General features: G+C 63.0%; 1 protein-coding gene across 2 annotated transcripts in view; it reads right to left on the bottom strand.

Annotated features, from left to right (window-relative positions):
• The window catches only part of SCUBE1 (signal peptide, CUB domain and EGF like domain containing 1), a 129,885-nt gene that overhangs the window by 40,550 nt on the left and 76,438 nt on the right, over positions 1–12,897 (bottom strand). The window lies entirely within an intron of this gene.

Raw genomic sequence — 12,897 nt, 5'->3', positions numbered from 1 at the left:
AAAGAACAGCTTCACTCTCTGTTCCCCAAGACCAGGGGCCACCCAGGCCTGCTACTAGGCCACTGCTGCCTGAGACTCAGGAACCAAAGAGCCCTGTCCTCTCTCTTGACCACAGGATCACCCAAGGGCAAACAGCAAATGTGAGCGGGCCCTGCAGCAGCAACAGCAGACTCTTCCAGGTCTCACCCGGCTCCGACCCGCTCCCAGGGCCCAGAGGAGCTGGGGTCTGAGGGCAAATGTGGTTCTGCAGGCCTGCCCCGTGAGGCCACACCTCACCCAGAAGCGCATGCTGCCAAGGGAGGCTGGAGTCTAGGTGAAGGGGGCAAAGCCAGACCCCGGAGTGCCGTCCCAGGGATCGAAGACTTTCCTTTTGGACCCTGTGAGCCCTCCGGTCTCTCCCTGTACCTGCCTCTCCAAGGCAGCTGCTGGGTCTTTCTAAAGGGCTCTCCTCTCTACCTGGAGAAACAAGGGGAAGGACACCTCCCAGAGCACAGCCCTGTGCAGCTGACAACGCACCTTCTCGCCCCCCAACCTCCACTGGCCTCACAGTGGCCCTGGGGGCAGCGCCCTTTGGCAGGTGGAGAAACTGAGGCTCAGAGAAGTTAAGTAACTTTTCTAGGCAGGATGAGCTACACGATTTGCGGGACCCAGTGTGAAAGAAAAATGAAGGGCCCTTGTTCAAAAACTGTTCAGAATTTCAAGACAGACAGCTGAGCGCTCGGCCAACTGTGGGCCCTTCTAAGAGTGGGCCCCGGGGCGAGGGCACGGGTCCCGCAGCTGTTGGGAGGAGCCAGTATTTGAACCCAAGACGGCGGGACACCGGGCTGTTGAGTGAGCCAGGCCTCTGAGGGGATCCTGGGGGCGGCCTGCAGGGGCCAGCAGGACCAGCGGCCTGAGGAGGCAGCGAGGCGTGCCCACGGGTCTCCTCACCCAGCGACTGGGGAGAGCTCTCACCCCACAAGGCCAGGCTGGCGACGGGGAGGCTGGGCTTGGGGTGGGGGACTAAAGCGGGGAGGGGCTTGGGAGTGAGCCCCTTTCCAGCAGGTGGGAAAACCCCAGATGTGTTAAAAGGCCAGCCTGTAGGCTTTCCCTGGGGCACAGAGGTGGAGCAGACGCTGGGTAGCCACTCAGCCGGACCTGCCGTGCAGCCTGGCCAGGGCTCAACCAGAGGCATGGGGCTCGGACGGCAAGGCATCCCTCGAGTTGGCACTGCCTGCTTGCACCACCCTAGGTCTGGGGCAAGGTCCAGACTGAAGGACCGTCTCAGTCACAGTGCAGTGGCTGACCCAGGAGCCACGGGGGCAGAACACATCACACTGGATGCTGGCCCTCCACATCTCAGAGCCTGAGTTTCTGGATACGCGATGTGGAGATGTCACATCTGCCACCGGGTCCTTGCAAGGCCCAGACGAGGTGCGGACGTGGCGGTGCTTGGTGAGCGGTCATAGCTGGGACCCCACGCTCACTCCTGGCGCTGCTCTGAGAACCTCTGCCTGCGGAGTCTCAGTACCAAAGTCGGCTGCTGACCACCCGAGCCCCTGCTCTGCGCTGGGCAGACGAGCCTCAGACCCAGTCCCTGGTCTCTGGAGGCCTCGGCCCAGCGGGGCAGCAGACGCTTCCCGCCTCTGTCCAACCAACAGTTTGGGACGGACCCCTCCGGTGCTGGGTGGCCGTGAGAGAGGAGCTGCAGAGCAGCCTCACCCGGACGCAGGCCTCGGGTCAGGGGTTCATCAGGGGAGGCAGAGGAGGGCCCCGCCCCCACCTCTCTCGCAGGAGCCTCACGCACCTCCCACCCCTCAGCCCATCTGCCCGAGCAGGGTAGCTGCCTCCACCCAGACTCCCGCCTTTCCCACTGCTCGGGAGGCCCCTCTTGAGCTCTCCCGGGGCCCTCAGCGTCCATCTGGGTGGTGGTCTCCCCAGTGACTCCTCGCTCTCCAGGTGACCCCAGGGACCAGCACCCAGCGCTGAGCCGGCACAGCGAGGGGCCCAACTTCTGCTGAATCAGCAGGTGGGAAAACGGGACTGTGGAGGCCCCGGGAAGAATGAGAGGAAGCAGGGTGACCGAGCCCCTGTCCCCTGCCGGGCCGGGCGGGGGACAGTGTCTGAGCTGAACCCCACAGCACAGGGGACCGTGAGTCTACCAGCCACAGCCAGAGTCACGGGCACTGGAAGGCGAGGTGGAGGCGGAGGTGGGCTGGACTGAAGGGCGAGAGGGCGGGAGGGGTCTTGGGCCTCGGAGATGGTCAGCAAACAGCACGACACGCTGACCTCAGGGGCGCCAAGGGGCCCGAGAGCAACACCAGTTCCCAACAAGCTGCGGGGCTTCGGGCAAAGGGTCTTCCACCTGCAGCACACCTGGGACTCATCGAGGCTTGCTGACCGTGCAGGTGTCCGGCCTCGCCCCCAGGGGCTCTGAGCGGGTGGGCCAGGTGTGGACCCAACAAGCTACGGAGACCCTGCTTGGCCCAGGGTCTGCCCGGCCCCTTGAAGGCCTCACCCTGGCGGTGGGAGCAGCCCAAAGCGCCTGCCGGGATCCGTCAGGCCTCAGCTGGGGCTGCCCCACCTGCTTTTCTGCCACCGGGATCCGGTGTGAGGAGGGGTCGGCTACCGGCTCTCCCGGCCCAGCTGAGGACTCCCTGACCTCTGACCCTCTCCCCTCAGTTGATTCCTGAGCCGTCCAGGGCTCCCATCGCTTTGGGATAAAGGCCACGCTCCTCAGCGCGGCCCTGGTCCCTCGCTGCCTGGTCTCTACGGGCTGGCCCTGATGCCAGGTCACCCTGAGCCCGTCACGAGCACCGTGAGCAGGCCTGCGTCCCTCACCGAGCCCCGCAGTGAGGCCCATCTTCCTCGTGGGGTCGGTCCCTTTGGAGAGGGAGGGGAGTCTGGCTGAGCCAGGAGAAGGGCTTCCTCCGCCAGCCGGCCGGGTGTGGGAGCAGGGCCTCGCCCCGCCGGCCGCGTGCCCGCGCTACCCCTATCCACCCTGCCTCTGGGTCCCTGCCTCTCCACCTCTGCCCGGAAGGCCCTGCTCTGCCTTGGGTGGGCAGACGTCCACTCCCGAGCGCCCTCCGTGGAGGGCTCTAAGCCGTGGTGGAGCTGCATCCCCGGGCATGGCGCTGCACCGCCGCCCCAGGGTGCCGGGGCCTCCGGGTGCAGCTGGGCCCTGGGGCACATGCTGGCGGCTGATGCGATGGTGACAGTGAGTCTGGGGGTCGTGGAGAGGGGAGGTCAGGGCAGCTGGAGGCAGGTGGTCGTGGAGGCCAGGACCGCAGCCCGACAGAGGAGGGGCTCCCAAGCCTGAGCGCGAGGGCGGGTAGGGAAGGAGGTCTCGCGAGGTCCCAGCTGGCACCCAGCCCTGCCCTCTGTCACGTCTGAGGCCACTGGACCCCTTCACCTCACAGTCCTCGAGGGGCTGGCCTGGCCTCTGAGCCGGCAGCCGGGCGACTGTGAGGTCCCCTCGAGTCCTTTGCTGACTACAGCCTGGCCGTGGGGAGGTAACGGGCTCCCTGAGGGCTCCGCCTGCCTGCCAGCTCAGCCCCACGCTGGGCGCTCTGCTGTGGGGTAGGTTTTTGTCAGCAGAACTGTCTCCTGGAGGCGCCGGGTGGGTCTGTGATTTCAGGGGCAACGCCTTCTCACGGGCCTGCCCGCTGGGTGGGGGTTTCACACGCGTGCTCGGCGAGCAGAGCCTCCTGGACCCGAGGATGGTGCCTGCAGTCTGTGGCAAGAGGGCGGCAGGCTGAGGGCAGGGGAGAGGCCGACCAGGAGCGAGGCGAGCAGACCCTGGGGAGGTTTCTTCGTATGGTCTGAGGCACCGCGCGTGGCCCAGGAGGACCCTGAGGTTTTAACTAAAGCAGGTGGCAGGGCAGGGCCCGGCCGCAAGCCTTCTCCCCGGCCTCCGACTCCTGCCTTTACTCTGACTTTAGGGGCAGGGGCGCTGAGGGCAGACAGAGGGGGTGTGCGGGCAGCCCCTGGCTTGAGGCCGTCCTCAGGACCACACTCCCGCTCTACAGAAGGTTCAGGGGGCTTGGCGAGCAGGGGCAGCCTGAGAAAGGTGCCCTGGCTGGTGACCCTTCCTCGGCGTGTGCCGCCCCTCCAGCTGCGTGTGACTGGGGCAGTTCGCCCCAGAACACCCACCAACAGCAACGCACGCTCTCCGAGCACCTACGCGCAGGCCCTGCAGGGAGTGTGCTGCGCTGCAGCGGCAGAGCTGGGCCAGCCACTCGCCTCTCCGAGCCTCAGTTTCCTCATCTGAGACGCTGAACGGCAGCCCTGCAGGTCCTGGGAACACTAAACATGCCCAGCACACAAAGACTTTGCCCCGGGGCTGCTCAACAGAGGGGACGCCTTGTTCCAGGCTCCCGATGGCTGTCCCAGGGATGTGGGACGGACGGGGCAAGGACGGGCGCGATGGCAGCCTGGGGCTGAGGGAGGCAGGGCCCAGCACCTGCGCACAAACGTCCATGCTTCGGGGTGGGGCCTTCAGCACTGGCGCGTCCCCCCAGCCCTCCTGCTCTGTGCTTCTTGGGGCCAGGGTGGGGGCAGGGCAGAGCGAAGCTGGCACTTGGAGCCCGCGTCTGCCCTTTCTTTCCACAGTTCCAGTCTGTGAACTGGGCGGGCTTCCAGATGGTGGGCACCCAGCTGGCCTCTGAAAGGTGCTTGTTCACCCCTCTGGTCTCAGCCCACCTACGACCTGACCAAGGCTGGGCACGCCCTGGGCTTTCCGCCTCACTGCCTGGGACACGCCATCGCGGCTGTATTCCTTGCTGGCAATGTGCTCACGGCCACGGGAAGGGGGGAGGGGAAGAACGGAGTGTGAGCAAGCCCCGGCGTGTGCCACACACACGGTCAGGTGCTGCACGTCAAGCCTCCCCAGGCTGCTTTAGAGTAGAGACGGCAACCCTCTTTTTGCAAAAGAGAAAGCCAAGGCTCAGAGACGTGAGTGTGGTGATGGGGGCACAGAGCCCAGCTCTGGCTCCAGAGCCTGGGCCAGAAGAACAAACAGGAAAGAGGAGTCACTGTTAGCACAACTCCCCTTACGTGTCCCTGCTCTGAGGACAAACACACAGTTCTTAAAACAAAGATACGGCCTGACTGAGCGACCCCGAAACCACCCCAGCTGCCTTGGGACAGACCAGGAAATCTCGCCACGGAAAGCCCTGAGCTCTGGCTACTCGGTCACCTGTCAGCTGCTGGCACCTGGCCTGCAGCCACGACCTGGCCTGCCCTTGGCGGGAGCTCGCTGGAGGGACGCCCAGAGGGAGGCAAGGGGGCGCTTGAGGGGCCGGGCCAATCAGGTGGCGCTTGGTCCCCGTCGTCTGTTTCTATACTCTGGGGCTCCTCTGAAGATTGTACTGAGAAAAAAAAAGGTGTCTTGGGCTCTTTGGGGTGCCTTCCATTCGTGGCTCCAGTGGACAATCCGTGTAACCGCTCCAGGCCCCTCCTGAGTGTGGCTGGGCAAGGAGGCCACGCAGACCGGCAAAAATATCAGAAGTGGGCAGGCGGAGGGGCGATTGGGCAGCCAGGGACACTGAGGTCACATCCCTGAAGGGACTGGGGACCCACCTGGACCAAATCCTCAAGGCAAGTGTTAAAGCAGGATAGAGAGGAGGCTGGGGACAGACGGGGGCTGGGGACAGAGAGGGGACTAGTGGACAGAGAGGGGACTGGGGACAGAGGAGGCGTTGGGGACAGAGAGGGGGCTGGGGACAGAGAGGAGACTGGTGGACAGGGAGGGGACTGGGGACAGGGAGGGGGCTGGGGGACACGGTCTCTTAGATGAGGGTTCCGTCCTGGAAGGAGTGCGTGGCGGTCAGGTGTGCCCCAGCCCGCACTTCCTGGTAGGTGCCTTCCGAGCCCACGGCCCACGCAGCAGCAGGGACCCCCCTCCCTGCAGCTCTGCCTCACAGAACCTGCCCGCAGGGTCTCAGGGAGGACATGCCCACACCCACCACTCCGGGGACCCTGCCCCTGCCCCACTCTCGATTCTGGGGGCTGGGACGGTGGCATCAGAAGTATGCCCTGTGTCCGCTGCCCGTGGAGGAGCAGTCGTCCACGGCCTTCATACTTTGTGAGATGAGTCTAGAGACCAGCTAGAATCAGATTCAAATTCCATCGGAGGCCCAGAGACAGAGGGAAAGCTGTAAAGCCTCAGGCTCCAAAAGACGCGAAGGGACTTACGTCTGAGGGCTCTGGGCCTTCTCAGGACAGGGGCTGGACTGCTCCCTCTAGCCAGGCTTGGTCCCCAAAGGGCCAGGGCCTAGGTGCCAGGACCCCTTGTTCTGCCCAGCTCACAGCGGGGCTGTGGGTGAGTCCCATCCTCTCCAAGCCTCAGTCCCCCACCTGGGGTCCGCCAGCCCCGCGTCCTGTTCTTCTCTGTGATAAGCTCTGCCTGGCACCCCGCCTCCTCCTCACATTCGAACCCTCGCCATAGGTAAGTCACCATGTCCCACCTTCTTCTGCCAGCCTGTGGTGTGTGTATGTGTGCGTGCGCGCGTGCGCATGCGTGCATGCGTGTGTGTGTGTGTGTGTGTGAGAGAGAGAGACTGTGGATGTGTGTGTGACTAAACTGGAGGGCAGGAGCTCAGAGCCTCAGCCGGGGACCCCCGCTGACCAGAGACCAGCCGCACTTGGGATGAGTTCAGTGACTACCTGGTTCTTCCTGAACACCTGCTCCGTGCCTGGGGCTCAGCCCTGTTAGCAGGGAGGCCGTGGCTGGAAGGGAGAGCGCCTGCCTGGCCTCAGGTCCACCTGCCATCTCCCTCAGCTGGCCCTCCTGCCGAGCCTGCCCTGGGGAGCTGCCCTGTGCCATCAGTCCCTCACCTCAGATCTGTCCGAGCCCCTTCCCACTGTCAGGCTCATCTGGGCTCTGGGTCCCGCCCTTTCTTTCCTCACCAGACACCTGCCTGCATGAAGAGTGAGCAGTGAGGCCCTGCTTATCCCCGGGCACCTCCTCCAGGAAGCCTTCGTTCGGCTCCAAGCCAACTAGCTTCCTCTGTGCTCCTCCTCTGGGCAAGGCCCTGCGCTGTGCCCTGAAAGGCCATCAGAACGGGCACAAACTTGACCTCTGTCCCTAGTCAGGGGGTCCCAGACTTGTGACAAAACACGGTGCTGGTGGAAAAGGGCTGAGCTGTCAGGACGGGGGTGGCAGGGAAGGTCCAATTAGGTCTGGACCAGCCTTTGCCAGGTAGGACTGTGCCAGGTGGCACCTGGGTATAGGGTGGCAGGTGACAGGACCCACAGATGCAGGAAGCCTGGGACAGGCTGAGTGTGCAGGGCCTGAGGGACAGGTGAAGGGTGGCTTCTGGGTGGTGGCTGAATGTGTGGGTCTGGAATTAGGGGTGGGAGGAGGTGGCCTGGGACACAGGTTGGTGAAACTAGGAGAAAGCCAGGGACCCTGGAGATGGTGGCTGCAGAAGAGAGGTGGCAGGTGGACGACCCCCGAGTGGACAGAGGAGCCTGGAGCTAGGGAGAAGAGTGAGAGTGTCGAGAGAAGTGACCTGGCGGGGTGGCCGTGTGGCTGTATGAGGCTGTGCCCCCGAACGTTGGCCACTCCGCCACCACGGCTGCACCCTGCCGGGCCTCCCTGGCCTTCCAAGCCTCCACCCCGCCGGCCCCCACCTTAGAGCCCTCTCAACAGCCCCCCTTACTGAGCGCTGTCCCGTGTGCGCCAGGCCCCAGGCACGTCATGGCCCATCCCATCCTTCCTCTCACATCTCCATCCTTTGAGCCCAGCCAGGGAATGCCTGATGGCATCACGCCCATTCAGTGGAAGGGGCACATGGGCTCCCTGCCCAGAGGTGCCGAGGGGCAGGGCGACGGGCACGTGCCAGCTGTGGGAGTGCAGGGAGAGGAGTTCCTCGCTACCTTTCTGTGCCTCAGTTTCCTCACCAGTAAGATGGGAATTACTGTAGCGCCAACTCTCAAGGTCCCTGGGAGGCAAGTGAGACTGGGGACAGTGCGAGACCCAGAGGAAGCCCTTGCTGTGGTCACGGGGCCTCGAGCACAGGCACCTCCTTTTTCCTGGGCTCAGGGGGAACCTCCTAATGGGCAGACTGTGAATCTGCTCTCAGGAGGGAAGACGCCACCTGCAGCGGCTGCCGACCTACAGATCTGAGCTATATCCTGAGCCTCAGGCCTGCTCTGCTCCTGACACAGGGCCCTGGACTTGGGAGTGGGCCCACAGGCCTCGACCCTTGGCCCAGACGACTGCTCACCGACGGCGTGGCCTGGGCTGTGTCTCTTCCCTTTTCAGGGCCTCACTTCTTCCTCTGTAAAGTGGGGACAGCCACCTCTCAGGGCTGTGGGAAGACTCCCTGGGGGGCTGACCGGAAAGCAGAGGGAGTGAGCTGGAGTGCTCTGACCGCCTGGGGAAGCAGTGGGCACTGGGGAGACTGCAAGGCAGCTGGAAGCCCACCCGGAGGGGCGGGGGTGGGGGCAGGGCTTCGGGCACCTTCCAGCGCCCCCACACGTCCAGCCCTGTGCTGGGAGATGGTGGTCCTGGGCATATAGCCAGTGGAAAGGGCAGATGTGGGCTCCACTCCAGTGGAGCTCACAGCAGCCAGATGACCTGGAAGGTTCCTCCCCGTCCAAGTTTGAACCATCTGTGGCCAGCAGAATAACAGCCCCCTAAAATGTCCTTGTCTATATCCCCTGTGACCCTACGTGGCAAAATTGGCTTTGCAGATGTGGTTAAATTAAGGAGCTCGAGATGGGAGATTACCCTGGATTATCTGGGCGGGCCCAGCATGGTCACAAGGATCCTTAGAGGTGGAAGAGGGAGGTTAGAGAAAGAGGTGTGGTGACAGCAGCGGGGTCGGAGATGCAGGGCTGTGGGCTTTGAAGATGGAGGAAGCAGCCACCAGTGAAGGAGTGCGGGTGGCCTGCAGAAGTAGGAAAGGTAAGGAAGTGGATTCATCCCTCGAGCTTCCAGAAAGAACGCAGCTCTTGCTGACACCTTGGCTTTAGCCCACTGAGCCCCAAGTCAAATTTCTGAGCTACAGGAGATAACGCATTTGTGTTATCTGAAGGCACTAAAACTGTGCTAACCTGTTAGCAGCAGCAGCAGGAAACTATTACGGTGTCCACGCCAAGCATACCTGTGGGGAAGGAGCCGATGGAAGACCTGGAGTTGACGGTCTGACTCCCAGTGCCCCATCAATCTTGCTGTAAGCGGGTCCCACCGGGCCTGTGGTCAGCTTGGCTGGGGACTCAGATGCTTCACACAAGCCAGTCGGCCCGGTAATTGAAATTTATCACTCCAACCCTCAAACGCGAACATTTTAACTGATTTTAATGGGAATCTAAAATCGGTTACATATTTGAGGCCTCTGTAAAGTAAACATAGCTCTACCTGTTCTTAGCCTGTGCTCCGTGACTGGGGGCAGCTGTAAATAGCAAGTGCTGGGTGCAACTGAGACTCCGAGGGTGAGGCAGAGCCACCCGGCCCTGAAAGGGCCCAGGCCGCTGTGCTGCAGAGCCCTGTGCTCCGGGGGAGCCTACGAGAGCCCTGGCCAGCGGCCAGGCCCCAGGTGCTAGCCCTCGGGGAAGCAAAGAGCAGGGGTTCCCAGAGAGGAGCTGAGAGGCCCCAAAGCGGGTACAGCGCCCGGGTTTCAGCTCATACCTTTTGTGTCCTCGGATTTTTGCTTACATGCTGGTATTCTTGGCTCTCGGTGTGAAGAGGTGAGGCTGCTAAGTAAACGACCTGCAGACATCTAGGGGACCTGTGACCTCTGCAGTCTGGGCACAAAACAGTTCTGAAGTAACCCTGGGTCAAACAGCCTATAAAGGCCTATGAAACCGGAATTCTCCATCTGCATCTGGGGAGGGGAAGTGGGGGCCAGCAGCCTGCCGTGCGGAGGCAGGTCACTCACCCGCTCTGAGACACGGAAGGGGTTTCACCCTGGGCCTGCAGGACCCGCCTGTTGCTGCCGTGTGGTCGCCCCCGAGAGTGGCAAGGATGGGCATGTGCTCACCGAGCCTCTCGGGGCTGCCAGGGGCTGCCTGCGCCCGTGCGCTTCTGGAGGGGGACGGGAGCCCCCTCTCTCAGTCCGGTCCGACCCGCCCCCAAAACAAGCTCCAGCCACACAGGAGCTAATTGGGATCTCAGGGCCGGAAGACACCTGCCAGGCCATCTCAGCCACAAGGTGACTGCAGCACACGCGCCCTGCTCTCATCAGAGCCCGGACTGTGACCACAGCAGTTTCTGCTCACAGCGGACCCCCGTGGGGCATTCCGGCCCCCAGGCTTCTCTCACGACAGCGCCTTGTCTCTGACCTCCCATGGGGCCATGCTGGCCAGCGCAGCAGTCAAGGGCAGCCCAGGGTCTGACCTTGCCACGGACTCCTCAGTGTCTCATCTTCCTCATCTCCTGGGCCACAGAACACGCTCCTTCCCCTCTGCCTCTTCTCCTCTCACCCCCCCTCCCCAGGACCTAAAACAGGGCTCAAGCGGCCCTCCAGCCCCAGCATCCACTGGGATAAACCGCCTGTGCTCCCTCCCACGGGGCAGCGGTGCCGACCCAACTCCGTCTAGGCTGCTTCTCCACACGGGGGCTGGGCTCTGTACGTGATGTCCCAGGTGTGCTCTGACCCGTAGGGTAGAGCAGTCCCCTCCCTCACCTCCATTCTTTGCCTCTATTCATAGAGCCTGGCAGCTCTGGGGTCTACCAGTTAGGCTTGAAGTCCAACAGGATCCCACGTGTGAACCACACGGGCTGCTCTCGGAGGAGACAGTGCTAAGGGTTATGAGCGCCTGAGGGAGGAGCCCCCATGCTTTAGCCTGTGCCTTTGCTGGAAGCTCCCGAGGACAGTGACCTAGTTCCAGGTGTGCAGCCTTGGCTGTTGGCCCTGGTGCCCCTGCTGTAAGTGCTGCAGGGAGACCAGCGAGGGGAGAGTCTCTTCTGGCTGTGGGACAGGACAGGTTCTAAGGGGGTGGGGGCGGGGGTCGTTTCCACAACCAGAGAGGTGGGAACGCAGGGGCAGCCGACCGGCATCCACCTCCTTGGTCCTCCCTGGGCCTGGCACCGAGTCCCCCGATCGCTCCCCAGCTCTGCCTCCCAAGCCCGGGGGTGGGCACCTGTGTCCTCAGGGCTTCCTCCTCACCTCCCAGCCCCTGCTCCAAGCTCTGGCTTGGGCCACTCTCTCTGTCAACTCTAATCAGAAAAAGCAAGTATGGAGGCCCTTCTCTCCACCCACCACCCACCTGATGCCAACTCAGCTCAGCCCTCTTCTGCCATCATCCTCTTGCTGGGAAGGGTGCTTGACACCTGGGGGGTCCACCTAGGTCCTGGTCCTGCCCTGCTCTCCAGCTCTGGCCTTGGGCAGCAGTGCCCACGTCTCCTGTAAGTGAGGCCCAGGGGCCTGGGCCCCCTTGACTTCAGAGAATCAGCAGCTCCAAGGTTCCCACCACCAGCCCCCTCTCCAGAAAGTCCACAGCGCTGACTCACACCTTTGTGCAGGGTAGTGGACGCGCCTGATTGCTGGAGCCTCTGAGCCCACCCCTTCGCTATTTCCAGCTCTTCCCAGGCTACCCCAGGTGGCCCAAGGCAATGAGACAGCCCCGTACAGAGAACTTGCAGAGAGCGGGTTTCTAGCCTGAGCTTGTCCCTGTGTGACCAGAGGTGAGTCCTCTGCCTCTCTGGTCTGTAGTGTTCTCATCCAAGAAACAGGGGTACACCTGTCCTGCCCAGGTGCTACACCTGGGCTACACCTGTCCTGGGGCTCACAGAACTGTCAGCCAGCCCACGGCCTCCTCTGCTCCTCAAAGCCTCACGCGGGAGACCTCAAGCCTACTCCCCAGCACTCAAGGCCACATGCTTCCCTCAGCCCCACTTAGACCTCTTTCCTCCCTAGATGCCTGGGCTCCTTTGAGGTCCATACAAGGACCACAAAGCTAAGTGACCTCTCTGGGACCTTCAGGCTCTGACCTCCATGGTCCTGTGACCCCGACACTTAAGATGACCCACATGGCCATGACCTCCGGGCTATGCTCAGTCATGGAAGGTAAATGTGTGACCTTGGGCAAGCCAGGGCACCCCAGCGAGCCTCAGCTTCCTCCTCTGAGACGTGGGACATACACCGCCTGACCTCACAGCTCCCAAGGTTGGTGTCACCTAACAGGAACGTCGCAAAGAAGGTCGTGACGATCCCAGGTGACCCAACAGCTGTGCTCCAGAGGCCTAGCAGCTAGTGCCACCCAAGGGCCAGCGACCCCAGAACGGCGGCAGCAACCGAGGGCCAGAGGGACGAATGAATGAGGAGACAGATGGCGCTGCTGTTCTGCAGCCGAGCTCCGTTGAAGAGCAGTTACTCTCTCCTTTTTCCTCCCTCTGCCCGGGATCAGCCACACCAGCAGGCCTCCGGCCCCCCCGAGCAGCTGCAGGTGTTTCTGGGCAAGCCTCCCTAGAGTCTGCATCCAACCTGGGGCGGAGTTCAGGGTGTAGCGGACATCACACGGACCTCCAAGGCAAGTGGGGGCCTGGGTGGGGTTGGCTGGGGGAAAGTGGGCTGAGACTGTTAGCTCAGTGGGCTTGGGCGGGGGTCATTCACAGACGGGGGAGCCTTGGGGCCAGAAGGGGCTGCAGGAGGACCCTGACCGGTCCTCCCCCCTCTCAGTAGCAGATTCCCCAACGACAACGCAAGCAGGGTGGGCTGGATGCCCCTGAGACCCTGCCGCCCTGAATCTAGAGGTGGGTTTTCTCCCCCGGACGTGGCCCCTCCCCGGCGAGGAGACGGATAAGGACGTGCCACCTGAACCCCTGTTCTACGCGAACACCCCCTTTGCTTCTGCGTCTCAGAGTTGCTTTGCTGATCCTGGAATTCTAACGGCAAATGTGGGCGTTCCTGCGGGCAGAGGGGTTTACAGCACAGGTCTCCTTACACGCAGAGGCCACTAGACACGGGC

This window comes from Hippopotamus amphibius, chromosome 7, assembly GCF_030028045.1.
Source record: "Hippopotamus amphibius kiboko isolate mHipAmp2 chromosome 7, mHipAmp2.hap2, whole genome shotgun sequence".
NCBI lineage: Eukaryota > Metazoa > Chordata > Mammalia > Artiodactyla > Hippopotamidae > Hippopotamus > Hippopotamus amphibius.
The sequence above is the reverse complement of the archived record's forward strand: the minus strand, read 5'-3'. Positions and strand labels throughout refer to the sequence as shown.